This window comes from Mauremys mutica, chromosome 10, assembly GCF_020497125.1.
Source record: "Mauremys mutica isolate MM-2020 ecotype Southern chromosome 10, ASM2049712v1, whole genome shotgun sequence".
Classification (NCBI taxonomy): Eukaryota; Metazoa; Chordata; order Testudines; family Geoemydidae; genus Mauremys; species Mauremys mutica.
The window spans coordinates 61,816,019-61,832,730 of record NC_059081.1 but is presented as its reverse complement, the minus strand read 5'-3'; the positions used below and the strand labels follow the sequence as shown (position 1 = coordinate 61,832,730).

Below are 16,712 nucleotides of genomic sequence, written 5' to 3'. Positions count from 1 at the left end.
AGAGGACGGGAAACAGGATGGATCCTCAAGGGACCTCACAGGGCAGGGCCTTTGGGATGAAAAGCATCACTACTCTCTGTCCCCTGTTGAAGAGGAATGATTTGAGCCACTGTAGTTCTGCTCGGTCTACTCTAGTTATGTCATGAATGTGAGTGGAAAAGGAAAACCCCATGCTCGGCTGGAGCCAAAACTACAGGCATATCAAACAGTATGTGCATTAAGATTAAGTCTCTCTCCATTTCCAGGAGGAGATCATCTTTTAGTGTACCTGATTGCAATGTATCCAGTACGTTGACAGAATCACGAGACAGAGCTTGATTGTCACTATTTTATCAATTATTTTCCCTAAGCCTGGGAGTTTGGAGATGGGATGGTAACTGGAAAGGTTTGCTGAGTTCAGTGCAGGCTTTTTGGGGATTGTGTAGGCAATTACATTTTTCTTACAGTAGCTTCTCTGAAAAAAGTGTGGATTATTTATTAGCAAAGGGCAATATTGTTCTTCTCTGGCTTTCACCAACCAGAAGAAATGTGAACTGCTCTGCGATGCACCTTAATCCTAACTGGCAACATTCTTGGTAATCCAGTTTTAGGTACAATTCTTACCTAAAAAAAAAAGAGCGAAAGAGAGAGGCCAAGCTGCATATCGTTTGAGATAAGGACAGAACGAAGGCCAAATTCACCACTGTCCTGCAGAGTAGGAAGCATCATCAGTGAGTTCTAAGGGGCAGTGTCCCCTGAAAAATATACTTCCTGCCTTGCTCCAGCAGCTGAAAGGGACTGCTCAGATCCCCACCAAGATGCTGCCCCTGGACTCTGTTTGGGGGTTTCACATTTCATATTATTTATATCGATATTATCATAGCACCTATAAGGTTCGGATGAAGGAACATGACATTTTGGAGTTCTTACTTTCACCTGTCTACCTGGAAAAAGGGGGACCCAAGGTGTTCTCCCACCTTGCCTCTTGCAAGGATCCCTTCCTTGCCCCTCTCCCCCCAACCTATGACTTTTGACAAGGGATAGCTATGTTCCCCCCACACATGTGCACACTTCTGAAAGGGGGAATGTCTCCGCTAGGTCACCCACATACTTTGGCCAGTCACAGCTTTCACAGCTTCAGTATGGACAAGTTTACATGACTTTGGTCACTGTGGACAGAAGCAGTTAAAGTAGTCAGTCATTGGTTCTTGCCTCCGCCTATACTTGGAATCTGCATTTGTTACTTTCATCTACTGGAGTCACTCTGTGAGAATGAAGCAAAAGGGAAAAGACTCTTCCTATCCTGTTCCCCTGCAGGAGTTTTTAGAGCAGCAAGAGAGAAAAAATCATGGCTGTGATCAGTTTCACAGAGCGTGACCAGAATCCTGTTGTTTTCAGGATACTGGTTTTATAGTCTCTCTAGAGGAAGTTGTCTACACCCCACTAGGGTCTGGATTTTTTTAAGCCCCGCTTACATCTCCTACTGCACTTTGTGGAGGGCACACACAAATACATTTGAGGGTACTGCCAGTGAAGCAGAGCCAGAGGAAGAGTTTAGCAGAATAGGGACCAATTCAGGCAAATCATGCTTTTTTTTTTTGACTGTTCAAGGGGGTTTCGATGGAAACCCATACTGGAAGAAGGTTATCGTATTCAAGCCCTGATCAGATGTGCTGGTGGGTCTGTTTGCAGAACAGAATGATGGTCTATTCTCTGCTGCTATTGAGATGTCAAGCAGAAGGCTTAGAGCAGTGTCTACATAACAGAAGAAGAGAGGTAATCAAAGTGCCAGAAGGTTCTGAGAAATTCTGTTGCAGTTAGAGCAGGAGCGGGCAAGCTTTTTGGCCTGAAGGCCATATCAGGTTTCCAAAATTGTATGGAGGGCCAGTTAGGGGAGGCTGTGCCTCCCCAAACGGCCTAGCGTGGCCCGCCCCCTACCCGACTCCCCCTGCTTCTCACCCCGACACCCCCCCGGGACTCCTGCCCCATCCAACCCCCCCTTTCCCTGTCCCCTGATGGCCCCCTGCTGCCCCATCCAAACCCCCTCTCCTTCTTGATGCTGCCCCCTCCCCCGGGACTCCTGCCCTCATTCAACGCCTCTGTTCCCCGCCCTCTGACCGCCCTGACCCCTATCCACACCTCCATCCCCTAAGCTCCACCCTGAACTCCCCTGCCCCCTTACCGCGCTGCCTGGAGCACCGGTGGCTGGCAGTACTACAGGCGTGCTGCCCAGAGCAGCAGGACAGGTAGCCGTGCCGCCCAGCTGGATCCAGCCACGCCACCACGCAGCACAGAGCTCAGAGCACTGGGTCAGGCTGCGGCTCTGCAGCTGCACTGCCCAGCGAGACCTCGCAGTCCTGCTGCCCCGAGCACTGCGCTGGTGGCAGAGTGAGCTGAGGCTGCAGGGGAGGGGGCTAGCCTCCTGGGCCAGGAGCTCAGGGGCCGGGCAGGAGGGTCCCATGGGCTGTAGTTTGCCCACCTCTGAGCTAGAGAGAGCATTTAGACAATTACAGTAACAGAAAGCTCAAGAAATGGGCAGGGAGGTTGAAAAATTAACAAGATGAATAATAAAAGCATGATCAAGGAAGGAAACAGAGCTGAGAAAGGATAACATACAAGGTAAAAAGTGCCCCAGGAAGACAATGAAATAATGAATGTGACAAGATAAGTGTGCGATTGTGAAATATTTGAAACTGCTGCATCACATTTTAATTTATATTGCACATATAAAAAAATTCAAATTTACATAAGCCACTCAGCACTGCAGCCACAAGAATAAGTCCATATCATCCATCCTTTGTTATAAATGCATCCATAATTTTAATATTTAAGTCTGTCTGGAAGGTAGTAAGTAAATTTCAGATTGGGTTCTTGGTTGTCCCAGGCTGCTGGACAATAGGATTTTTTTCCCCTAGTCTGTCTGTTCTTGAAAGGATGACTCTATTTATCAGGAATAGAAAGGGTCTGTCTACAGAGCAATCCTAGGCACTTTCTCCCTTCAAAAAAAATACCCTGCCTAACCCAAGGGAATGAGGGACAAAATTATCCTCAACCCAATACGCTATCACTCAAATAATACTTAATAAAGGATTAGAGATTTATATGGTTAGTCACATAAAACAGTATGAAAATGTACATAAAGGGCATAAATGCTTATGCTTCAGGGCATCAGCCAACTGCCTCTAGAGCAGAGTAACAAAAGTCCATGATCAGGTTTCTAGCACCTTCTTCTAAAGCAGCTGATGCTGAGTACTGTTGGAGGCAGTACTTCAGACCAGACATAAGACCATAAGAATGGCCAAACTAGGCCAGACCAATGGCCCATCTATCCCAATATCTTATCTTCCAACAGTGGCCAATGCCAGATGCTTCAAAGTAAATGAACAGAACAGAGCAATTATCAAGTGATCCATCCAGTCCCAGCATATGGCAGTGAGAGGCTTTGGGACACCCAGAGCATGGGGTTGCATCCCTGACCATCTTGGCTAATAGCCATTGATGGACCCACCTTCCAGGAACGTAGAGTTCTTTTTTGAGCCCAGTTATCCTTTTGACCTTCACAACATCCCCTGGCAATGAGTGCCACTGGCTGACTGCGTTGTGTGAAGACGTACTTCCTTTTCTTTTAAATCTGCTGCCTATTAATTCCATTGGTTGTTGTGTTATGCAAAGGGGAAAATAACACTTCCTTATTCACTTTCTCTACACCATTCATGATTTTGTAGCTCTCTATCATATCCCCACTTAGTCATCTCTTTTCCAACCTAAACAGTCCCAGTCTTGTTAATCTCTCCTCATAAAGAAGTTGTTCCATTCTCTTAATTGTTTCTGTTGCCCTTCCCTGTACCTTTTCCATTCCTAATTATCTTTCCTGAGACAGGACTTCCACAACTGCATGCAGCAGTCCAGGTGTGGGCATGCCATAGATTTATATAATGGCCTTATGAAACTGTCTTATCTCTTTCCTAAAGGTTCCTAACATTGTTAGCTTTTTTAGCTGTCAGACCACGAGTATGATACCACTAGGGCCAGGCCACTAGTATGATCCAGAATGGCAATTCCTATGTATTTAGCACTATTTTAGCCCCGCTCACCCAAGGATCACAAAATGCATAACAACCAACCACCCCTGGAATACTCTGGTGAGATAGGCAGGTATGCCCATTTATTAAGGTGGAAATGGATGCACAATAATTAGGATTTGCGCAAGGTTATGCATGAGTCATTGAGTCAGACACAGTAGCAAGATAATGCTTAGAGCTGTATTTTAACAGCTAAATATGCTTCCTCCAATTTTCTTACCCTTGCCTATCAGGAGACTCCCACAATTTGTTTTCTTCTCCTAGATGGGTAGTGTACCAGGGAAAACAAGAGGGAATAGGAAACTGAGGAAATCCTTGTCTATTTCAAACGACTGCTTTTGCCAACATCAGGGAGAAAGCAGCATGGGAATGTGCACTCCTGTCTTTCTTCTTAAAATATGCTGCACTTCTATGGTCTAAATGTAAAGGTGTGAAGCATTTACCAAATATTGGCAGCTGAATAGGGAAACAACTGGGAGAAGTGGAAGAGAAACACTCATCTCCATGGAGTCTTCTCAACAGTCAGACATAAGATTACAGATGTTCATAATCACTGACCACAGACAAGGTAGCTTGACATTTTACTTTAAGGATTCAGCTCCAGTGAGATAGCAATACAAATAATAAAGTTTTAACACGCCAACTGTATCATAAACAACTTTACAAGATGTAAGAGTATGTAATATCAATGCTCAAATTTGGACAGTTATATATATATACACACACACACACAAAAAATTTAAAAAGATTGCCATTCTGTTCTTGATGTGCTCATACCTATCAATAAAAGACTCCAGCCAGGCCTGCTAGTTGCAAAGAAAGCACTGAAGATGGGAAGGTAGCGTGTAACTGATAAGTGATATCTACTTTATCTTTACAAATGCCTAAGTAGGGCCTTACCTACATTAACAACATTTGCAGCTACATAGTGATGTAAAGCTCTGCACTAGTGCAAGACAGGGCTTGTACTGATACTTTTTATTCCAGCAGAACAGTGATTTACTGCAGTAATTCGTGTCAGTGTGGCACATCTACAGTTGATGACTGTAGCAGCATAACACCACCAGTGCAAGTTTTGTTTTGCACATGGACCCTAGGATAATCTTAATGTCAATATTGTTAGTTATGTCACTGATGATTAAAGCAAGTAAGGAATAATCAGGTTCTGAAGGTCTACCCCCTCATGTTAAGGATATCAGTACTTGGGAGATACCACTACCCCCGTCCCACTCCCACTCTGACCTATGAAGCCAAAGCGGTGGTAGCACATAAGCCACTCCACAGTGGAGCCAGAGTCCAACTGGGTAGCCAACACCCAATGGGCTGGCCTCTCCCCTCTGCTAGAAGTTCAGTCTCCTCCCTTCCCAGGACAAGATTCCCATACAATCTAAAGAGGGCATTAAGTTTATTGACAAAAATATAGACACATTCACAGCAAACTAATTTACGCTTTAATATTTTGATGAGGGGAATAGTAAAATTCTTAAACAGGTATTTTGCAGGTTAGAAAGCAGTGATTTAGCATCTTCCTTCCTATCCTCAAATAGAACAGGTTTGGGAGGGATGAGAGGTAAGTCTCGCAGATGTGAAATAATAAGATTCAAGTTTTTACTGTCACTTTACTTACACTTTTGTACTAAAAAACAAAATCCACTTCACTAAGAATGAATTACACAAAACAAAAGCATGTTATATTTAATCACTGAATCACCAGCCCCCTGAAATCAATGGAAATGGTGCTATATCAGCCCTTCAGTTTCCTAAGATTTTCAAGCACTCCTCTATTGTCAAGTTTATACTGCTCAATGCAGGAATCAGAAGTTGTATGTGGCTTCCACTGAAAAGAGGCAAGAACCCAATATTTTTTGTGAATGATAAACTGTCTTAAAAAATTAATTTTGGGACATCCCAGGTTTATACAGTTGCTGCATTTTAAACACCCCAATCTTGCATTCTAATTGGTACAAATAGACCTGATTACAGGACTGAGGCCTAAAAGCGTCTCAAAAAAACAAAACAAAACATAAAACCAGCTATACAGAAGGGGAATGAAGAGACTCAGAGTATTTCAGAACATTTTTTTAACCCCAATAATCCATCAACACATGGTACTCTAACCCTTTACAGTCATCTCTTTGCAGGACTGGAAGGAGACACTCAATATTCCTACATAATTTCCAGCTTATATCTAAGAACCTCTGGAAAAAGTTAAAAATTGATTTTTTCCCCCTAACTGAAGAGTTTTATTTCTTTCACAGAGTTGATGGCTAGAGTTTTTCCAGAAACACTGGGTTCCTAGTGTGAGTTTATATATTAAAAAAAAGGAAAAAGTTGTTTTGGAGGGAAAAGACAAAGTCACATGTACTTTATAAAAACAAACAAGAATTTAAAAAAAAAATTTTAAACCTACTTTAGGAATCACAAGGGCGCCAGAACCTTTGCAGAAGTGGGGGGACCAGGGAGCCATACCCCCACCCCCTTGGGCAGGCACAAAGCAGCACCAGGAGGGGCTGTGCTTCATGAGGGGGGAGCTGATAAAGTGAGAGGGCCAGGCCCCCTCATCGCACCCTCCCTCCCCCACAGGTTCCAGCACCCTTGTATCACAAGTACTTAAAAAAAAATAAAAGTTGAAAACACTGTTCCCTTAAATTAGCTGCAGAGTATTTTAAAAGGTTACTGTACAAGAAGATGCAGAATCCTAAGGCTGAAGCAGGTGTACAACAGCACGTGAAAAATCCCAGATTAAGAATTTCTAGTATGGACATTGAAGAGGAAGGAACAAAAATTGCAGTCACAATTATCAGAAAGAAGTATAAAATATCTAAAAAGATTTTTCAGAATTATGGGCAACATGGCAGAGATAGCAAATATTAACAGAAATACTGAGGAATAGTACAGGTCCAATCCAACTATCATTCTGTCTGCAGAACTCCCACTGAAAGTTTCTTCAGTGGGAAGAGTGAGCGCTGAACCAAAGCTAACTACACAGTTATACTTATAACTAAGTACAGTTATACTTATGGTGAAATTCATTTTTTTTAGTATTTTAAAGTATTAGCAACATTGTGTATCTTTCTACTACTATATACCAGGAATATGCTAGGAACAGAGATCCGAATCTTTATTATTTGCTCTGTGATATAAGCCTCTTCAGTGTTTCGACTGAACTTTAATGAAAAACAAGGTGGTGGTAGACTTTGGGAAAGTTTCTTCTTCAGGCCTTTCTGAACTGAATATTTGCATACCCCACTTTGAAAGAGGATCCCATCAAATCAAGTCTGGCCCCAAACAAACTCTTAAAAAGTTTTTATTGGAGAAAAACTATTTCTGTAACAAGCTAAAACCACTACACGTGTTTTTATAGAGTTTAATTACAGTTTCTTAAAGCAGATATTCCGAGACAGCACAGTGCAGCATACCAGTCGGAAAGTGAAATTGACTATAAAACGAGTGAAACTAACTAGACTGTTCAGTATCCAAACTGAATGGAATAAGCATGACGAGAAAAAGCTTTTAAAATTCAGCTTTAATCTAAGAGATTTTGTGCCATACGGGATCGGCTGTGTTCACAGTAACTGACCCTTAGAACTGAACTGTCTGCCCGCAGCCCTTGCAGGCTTCAAAAACACCTTTGAAGAGTAAAATATCGCCCTACTCTCGCATGTTGACGGGGGGAAAGGGGAAGAGACCTGCTCCGGGGCCGGCCGGGCTGTGGGGGGAGGGGGGAAAAGAGGGACGATCCGCGATGGGGCTGGCCAAGCTTGAGAGGGCCGGTGAAAGCAGCCGGGCTCTGAGGGGTGGAGGGGACCGATCCACGGCGGGGGCCGGGCAGCTCAGTGGGGGGCGCGGGGGAGTCCGTCCCGGGCTGTGGGAGGCGGGCGATCCAGTGCGGAGCCGGGCTGGGCTTTGGGGGGCTGATCCGCGGCGGGGGGGGGAGGGGGAAGGGACCGGGCTCTGGGCGGTGGTTGAGGGAGGACGATCCGTGGGGGGCGGGCTGAGGGGACCCGCTGTCCCGGGGGGACGATCCGCGGCGGGACCAGCGCGGGCTGTGGGGGGCACAAGGCACTAGCGAGGCGCCACTTCCCTGACAGCGGCTCCTGGGAGCGGCGGCGCCCGGGTCCCGGCCGGCGCTCCCGCAGCAGGGCTCTCTCCGGAGGCGGGAAAGGAGCGCTCCCTACGGGGCCAGCCCTTCTCCCCCCGCGGCCAGGCGAAGGGACCGCAGCCGCCGCTGCTGCTCCCCCTGCCCCCGCCGCGCCGAGCGCTGGCGGCAGCCACAGGGGCTGCGGGCCGGCTCCAGCCGCCATTACTCTTTGTTCGCCGCGCTCGGAGCGGGAGCGGCGGCGGCGGGGATGTTGCAGGGCTCGGCTCGGCTCCATCTTTAAAGCGGGCGCCCCTCCCGCTGGCGGTGCAGGCCGGGCCGCGTCCTGCGCCTGTTGCTCCCTGCGCCCCGCCGGCTCCATCCCCCCCTCGGCTGGGCGCCTTCCTCCTCTTACCGGTTACGGGCTGCTCCGTCACTGCTTTCGTTCGCGCCTAGGCTCTCGCCGCAGTTTTATTCTCTCCCCCACGTAACACACCGCGTCAAACTACACCTCCGCCGCGTCACTCACACACAAGGCTCTCCCAGCCCGGCGACAGGCAGGCAGCGGCCGACTGAGGAGAGCCAGCCAGGGAGCAAGCGCCGAGAGCGCCGCGGCCCCGCGCGGAAAACGCCGAGCGCTCACGGAGAAGGCCGAAGCCACACAACGCGCGGCGGCGCCCGAACGCCGCCGACCGGAGAGCACGGAAACAGCCGAATCCATCCGGAAAAGACCGAAGCGCCGACCTGTGGTCACGGCCACTCCCGAATGAACACGGAAAAGGCCGAACCGCCGACCTCGTTCACGGCAATGCCCGAACGGGTACGGAAAAAAAACCGAAGCGCGGGACGACTGGCACGAAAACTCACGCCGGCGCCCGAATACGTACGGACCCGGCCGAAGCGCGGGGCAGCCGTCGGAAACTAACAGCAACCCCCGAAAGTGCCCGGAAATGACCGAAGCTCAGGAGGAGAGAGTCGCTGGGCGTGGCCCCGAACGGAGAGCTCAGCTCTCCGGAAATGCCCGAAGTGCGGGGGAGAAGCGCGGAAATTCCCGATTGGGGTTGGCGGAGCCTAACACCTGCCGGAATAAAGAATAGAAGAGCGGCCATACTGGGTCAGGCCAAGGCTCCAGCCAGTGCTTCTATAGCCTGGGAAATTTCCCCAAATCTGGGAATTTTTGAGTAAAATGTTTCAGCTTGGGAAATGGGGAATTTTCATTCAAAACCTAAATAATCCTGGGAAAAAAATCATAAAAAGTAAAAGACTTTCCAAATCTCAAAAATCCTGGGACGTTTTCATAAAAAGTAAAATATTTGCGCGTGTTTTAAATGTCCCTCAAAATGCGTTCTTCGATTGGTGAATATTTGTCATGTGATTTTCATAATGGGGCTGTGCTGCTCTCCTATTGGTGGTGGTTCAACCTACTATATTATGACGGCACAAGTAAAGTGAGAAGTGCGCACATGCACTCACAACAAACCAACCTCAGCAACAGCTGGCTGGTGGGTAATGAGGAGATGGTTATCAAATTTCTCTTCTGGGGGAGAGGGGTAGCTCAGTGATTTGAATATTGGCCTGCTAAACTCAGGGTTGTGAGTTCAATCCTTGTGGGGGCCACTTAGGGATCTGGGGAAAAACCAGTACTTAGTCCTGCTAGTGAAGGTAGGGGGCTGGACTCAATGACCTTTCAGGGTCCCTTCCAGCTCTATGAGAGAGGTATATCTCCATATATTATTAAAGGTAAGGTTTCTTCCAATAATTAAATATATTGCAATACTTACTCATTATGATTAGTTTCTTGATCTGTCATTAAATCTCTAAAATTTTGTATTTCGTGCTTGCAGTTGCACAGAGAATGTGGACCAGAGCATTTGGCTGTTCATAAATTTGTAACAGCACCTTCCTCCAAGCAAATATTAAATATCTTCACCTACTGTGTTAGGTAATAATATATAATATGTTCCCTTCTTTGATTGAAATATAAATTGAAATATACATTATACTAATTATCGCATTCCATTATTTTAGAGATCTCTTTCCATTTTTTATCTAAAGTAAAAAATGAATAAAGAGACCGGTAAGGCTGGTGAGAAGAGAAAGAGGACTGCAGGAGCAGACAAAGATCCGTCCACGTCGAAACGAAAACAACGGGAGAGCACTCCCGACAGAATATTGAGGACTCGGGGTGAACTTCCACCAAAAGAGAAGCCATCTACTTTCAAAAAAGCCTTTCAAGACTTGTGGCTTCAAGACTGGCTGCAGAAAGTAGAAAACAATAGTTTTTGAGCTTATTTCAAATGTGATGTAAAAATCCAGGCAGGTACTAATGAGTTAGATAAGTACGCTAATGGTAAAAAACATAAACAAAAGGTTGAGACAGTATCTAATACAAAGAAAATTGAGGATATGTTTAATAAACAAGATTGTGAAATTAAAAAAGCACAAAAATTTGAAGAGCAAGTTAAAAATGCAGAGATTAGAATGGCCTGTTACTTTGCTGAACACAATGTCAGTATTCAATCTGTAGAACACTTGACTGAAGTAGTTAAAAAATGTTTAACGGGTTAATTTGAAAAGGCAGCTTGGCCTAGAGATAAGGAGAAAGCTGCTTTGCGTTCAAGGACAAGAATCGACACAGACCATGCAAAGCATAAAAAAACCAACAAAGTTTAGAGGCTGCAGAGATGGGAAATACAGATGAAACAGCGAAAGGAGGAGCCGAGCTTCATGTCCCCCTGGAGCCAGCGTGGTTTGGGGACACTGAAGAAGCCACAGGCAGCTGGCCTGGACTGGAATCTCTGAAAGAGACACCGCAGGAGACCCAAGGGCGTAAAAGAGCAACCCTCCCAAGAGCAGAAGCAAGTTGGAGATTGCACAGCATATCTCTGGACAAGCTTTATACAGGATAATCTCCCGTCCACCTCCCCCCCCTTCTCTGGACGTTATATACAGACGTGGCCAGTCTGGATGTATGTGTGTGAGTATGAAAGTGGCTTAAAGCTTGCAGCATTAATGTTTTTCTTCCCCTGAGTGATGTGGGAGCGTTCCCAACACTCTCTGTTGTTGTTTGATTATTTTATTAAAGAAGCTTTAAAATTCAGTCATATGGTGTGTTTTCTTTATCTTCCCCCAATGATCCTGCAGTGTCAGCCTGATCACCAGACACGAGGGATAAATTGGTAATAGAAATCTGTCTCAGTTTGGTAGAAAATTGAGAAAAGCGGGGAGCCCTGCAGAATGCACACCATCTATTTGTTTTGCCCTTGTTATTTTATGTTTGCGTTGCTTGGTACTGTTGGTGTTATATGTTGAGGATTGCATGATTAAAGGTGTGCCCACTCTCAGCCGAAGTAAGTCTGAGAACCGGAGAGGGGTTTAGCATTCCTCTCTCCACCCCTGTTGGTGGGGACAGAGTGCAGGTGGGTGTAATCCTGGTTGTAGAAGTCCAGGTTGGTGGAGGGGAGGAGTCGGGGAGTCTCACTCCACGCTATAATCCTTGGTGCACATGACCTTAGCTATAGCATGCCTGGGTACAAAGAGGAGTTGGGGGAAAAGGGAAGAGATGTGTACTTGAAAACTAGAATTGAGCAATTAAGAGCATAGATCATGAACCAGGCAGCAACTCAAACCTATGCCCAGGGCAAGTTGCAAGCCTTGAGACAGGATTTCCAGGCAGAAAAGGAAGCACTGGCTATGCAAGTACCAGTCCTTCAGGGACTTGTCAAAATTTAACCATTTGTGCTCAGCATACACCGTAACAGCAGTGTGTTTGCCACAAAGAGAAAATTGAATAGTTAAACACCCATGGGCCATGCATTTTTGCCCAGGTGGCAAGCCTCACGGGGGAGGACTCAGGTAGCCTTGTGAGTAAGAATGTTTAAGGGAAGAGACCAGGAAGGGTGGGGGCTAGTTGAGAAGCCCAGCCTCATAGCTAAACTGGTAGTGGAACAAATCTGGTGCCCATGGAAGGGATGGTTCAGCGAGAAAAGCAGGATCGGGCCCAAGCACGCAGGCAACAAATAGAGACATTGGAAAACAGCTTGGAAACTTGGAGGACATAGTAAAAGAAAAGGAGTAAGTAATTACAGGAATAGGAAACTTAAATCCCTGGAACAATAATTGGAATGGTAAAATCTGAGTTGATTGGGTGTAGTTTTGGGAGATAAGCAAGTGATTTAAGGAAGTAAAGTGAGAAGTTAACTCTGTAGTTGCTGGAGGGAATTAAGCAGTTGAACTTTGTAAAATACTAGAAACAGGGCCGGCTTCAGACCCCAGCGCGCCAAGCGTGCGCTTGGGGCGGCATGCCGCGGGGGGCACTCTGCCTGTCGCTGGGAGGGCGGCAGGCGGCTCCAGTGGACCTCCCGCAGGCATGCGTGCGGAGGGTCCGCTGTTCCCAGGGCTCCGGTGGACCTCCCGCAGGCATGCCTGCGGATGCTCCACTGGAGCCGCGGGATCAGCGGACCCTCCGCAGGCACATCTGCAGGAGGTCCACCAGAGTCGCGGGACCGGCAACCGCCAGAGCGCCCCCCGCGGCGTGCCGCCGTGCTTGGGGCGGCAAAATTCCTAGAACCACCCCTGACTAGAAAGAAAAAGAATTCTTGGTTTCTTTGCAGGCATTTTGAAGAAAAATGGACCTTTTTCCAAAGGAATGCAACTATACAGTGCTACTTAATTAAAATCCTATTAGGCTATAAGGGACTACAATAAATGTTGTCTCCCTTTCAGATCGCTTTGTGTTTGAAAGCAGGAGTTAAAAGTAAAAGGCAATCAAAAGTCTGGTAAAGTTAATTGTGACCCTTTTAAAGTAAGAATCTTTAAGTTGTGGATAGCTTTGGCTCCAGAAGCAAGCCAGAATCATCTGTGTTAATGAAAATTATCTAACTGATAAGATAGGCAGCCCAGGTTTCAGTGGCTTCTATGAAACAAACACAAGAAAATATGGGTAATTCCTCTGTTTTGCCTCAAATCAACAAGGGTATTTGTATAAAAAGGAAATATTTTAAGTAATGACTGACTGCCCAGAAGGGGTAGACATATGTTCTTTTTTCTTTCAGAAAATCAGAAAAAGCAGATGCCAGCTGAAAAGTAATCAACATACCATGCATTTATTGGCACAATAGGAATTGTGTTTTGTGTTCAACTAGAAAAGGCCACTGGTCTTATTACTGGAGCACAGCTGACCCAGGTGCAAGCTGGAGTTGGTGAATTACATGTTATTTCTGCCCTTAGGTCAATGACCCAGGAGCTGTTGCCAGAGATGGTATTGAAGATCACTGAGGCAGGAAAGGAATTGCAGTGGGATCTGGCATGTTCAGAGATTCAGGATTTGCCATTCGGAGTGATCTCAAGCATGAGGTGTGGCCTACTGCCCTTACAGATACCTCAGGAATGTCATCTGATTTGTGGCCATGGAGACATACTCAGAGATTTTCAGGCTGGAGTTGTATATACTCGCAGTGCTCCTCCCAAGCATATGGGCCGGTAGGAGGGGTGTGGGCTCCCACATACCAAATCCTGTCAGGTCCATGGGGAGGATGCATGTGGGACTGGATTATTCACCGTGACATCTGGGAGATTAGACCACCTGGTATGACTAGCCAATTTGTTGTTAGTGCTTCTGGAATAACACTCTATATTTGGATTGGAATAGAAAATCAGTGGACATTATGGCCCTTAGAACCCCCGCAGCTTCAGTGCGTAAGGAAATTGAAGCAAGGGGAAGTTGTCACAGTGTTTGACAAAGTTTGTTGGGAAGGTATGGGACAAGGAACTACCCTGACAGGACAGTTCCTGTTCCAAGCTAATGATAGCTGTGTATATGTTAAGGCCACCACTTTGCTAGACATGCATTTTAATCTCACCACGGCTGCAGGAAATCACATTATTTATTGGCCAGCTGACAAAGCCCTCCAATTAGACCTTAGGTATCAGATTTCTTTTAATTGGACCACTTTGATACCTGACCAGTTTCAAAATTTATGCTCACTCCTACCGGAGATTCAGAAAATGTCTGACTTACAGGGTCAAATCCATGTGCTTCAGAATATATATCAAATTGAAAAACATGCTTTTTATACAGCCTATAGAGTGTCTACTTTGTGTACTAATTATGATGTAATGTGCTATGTAATTAAGGCAATGAAACAACCCCAGCATATTATTACAATGGGGACATTAATGCTTGTATTGCTTTTGTTTAGTCTAGGAATATGTTATTGTTGTTGTAAGGAATGTACTAACAAAAATACCTTTCATGTTCACACTAATCATGCATTATCATTATATCCAGTTAAGACTATAGGGTTGATTCTGATCCTCCTGAGCTAGAAACAGAAATACAAGGCTTGATGCAGTTGGAGGTTTAAGAACGTTAGTTGTGCTAAAGGAAGCACAAAAGCGGGGAGTGTGGAAAAGCAGGGAAAGAAAGAGAGGGTTTAAGTGCAGCCATTTAAGTGTCAGAGACAGAGCAACTGTTCTGTTAAGTCTTAGCCTAATATCGTGAGACTTGTAGAAGCAGGGCTCATGTCAGAAGCGAGTAGAAAACAGCAGAATAGTTAGTGTGACCCAGCCTTGAGATAACGATGTTTGAGAAGAGAAAGTGAGAAAATACTGGACTAGATCGCAAATAGTTTAAATAAAAAGCAGATGTTTTTAATTAATGCACGTCACAAAGAGGTATAAATGCTTGTGTGATTTTGCTTGTACTTTGGAGAAACTGAGGCAGAGATGCTCTCTGGAAGCTGCGTTCTTCCTTTGCAATTGCATGTCCTGAATAAAGCTGTCCCTGATTTTGTTGCTTCCAACCTGAGAGTGGAGTTTGTTTCTTCCACAGTCAAAATCTTTTGGTTTCTGATTTTTCACTAAAAGCTTGACATTTTATGTGGAAAGCAGACCCTTTTCATGAAAACAATCATATAATTGAAAACCCAACTTTCCACCTAAGAATAGTTTTAATGGAAAATGTTTGACCAGCCCTCATAGTAATCCGCTTTGCATTCAGTTTGTGTTGGTGTAATGACTATGTAAAGTCTAGGGCAACTGAGAATCAGCCCCAAAAGCTTTCCTTCCTAGGCTTCTTGGTAAAGCTGGGAGGTTCCCCTCAGTTAAGAAAGTCTTGCAAGAGAATGAAATCGCATTCAACTAGAAATACCCTGCAGCCTCAATTGTGGGCACAGCAAACAATTCTTTACTATACAAAGAAGCATTTAAAGCACTAACACTTTTCCCAGGTAAACAACGGCTCAGGTATGGACATGAGTCCTGGTGAAGCAGAACTAAGCCATTTATATCTGGGATGCTGTGGCAGCTACCTAATTATTGGCTCTCTCTAAAATAACTTGATCAGTTCACAAGGGGTTTTTGTTTGTTTTAGGGTGTGAGTTCATTGTGTAGCTCTGTGTGAAAAATTTGAGGAAAAGCTATTGAATACATTTTTGCATTGACTTGTGACAGTGATAGTTATTCTTATCTCTTGGGAGAATAAGTTTCACAGGCGATGCCCTGCTCCTGCACACACGAGTCTTCCGTTATTGAAGTTTAAGTGTTCCAGATAGGGGCAGTGTCCTGGGATAAAGGAGATGTAGAGCTGTGTGTTAACTGCGTGCCATTGACACTTCAGCCCATGCTATTTCACCAGCTCTTCCAATAGCTTTGTATCAATATTGAATAATACGGGCGAGATGAGTGTGCCCTGGGGACTCCACAGTTGAGAACTCTGGAGGAGGAGGAACAATTTGCCATACTTATCCTCTGAGTTCAGTCTGAGAAGGAGGACCTGAGCCATTTCCATTCACTTCTGTAGCTTCTTGGAAGTATTTTCTGATTAATGGTATCAAATGCCATGAGGAAATCCAGCAGGATGCATTACATACATCCCTTGTCTATGGACAGGAGGAGGAGATTGTCCACCCGAGCAACAAATGCTGTCTTTATAACATGCCATAGGCTGAAACCCAATTTACAGCCCAAGCAATATCTCCACAAAACAACTGCATGAACCAGACTCTACAATGTTATTCTTATTGGCAAATTTTGAAATATTACAGCAATTTGTTAGATTGTGTGTATATATAAGAAAATGCTTACCCTTTCGATACTTATGTCACAGTACCTCCAGGTGGCATTGTATATGAAGGTTTAAATAATTTGATTTTGTAACTTCAGTTTAAATTAGATGGAAATATTTCTTCACTGTTGTATGCAACTACTGTATAGCAAACCACCACTAATATCTACAACAGAGTCACACAAAAGTACTCAATATCTCTTCTACCTCATTAGCTGATGGGTTTTTTTAACTCATGGTTCTCCAGCTGACTCATTCTTCCTTACAAAATCCCTTCGTTCATCACTGGGACTGGGATTGTGAATTGTGTTCCAGGGTCTCTTAATTTCCCGCCCCACGGTTGAGGCACAGAAGATCTCTACAGTGGAGCTGGATGTGAAAATCCCCTCTGTGGGAAGAGGAGTAGAGCTGTGTGAAAGTTTTGTACATGTTCTCGTGAAATTGCATGCCAGCTATTTTGCCATCTCACTCTGGGCCCTTTCCCACCTAGGCCTTCCACATATTCTCC

The 16,712-nt window shown here is 45.2% G+C and overlaps 1 protein-coding gene across 1 annotated transcript in view; it reads right to left on the bottom strand.

Moving 5' to 3' along the window:
- The window catches only part of CREB1 (cAMP responsive element binding protein 1), a 52,612-nt gene extending 43,749 nt beyond the window's left edge, over positions 1-8,863 (bottom strand). Inside the window, exon 1 of the mRNA XM_045032560.1 lies at positions 8,555-8,863. The gene's annotated coding sequence lies outside the window, so the exon portion shown is untranslated. The remainder of the gene's footprint in view (positions 1-8,554) is intronic.
- Between the last annotated feature and the right edge of the window lie 7,849 nt (positions 8,864-16,712).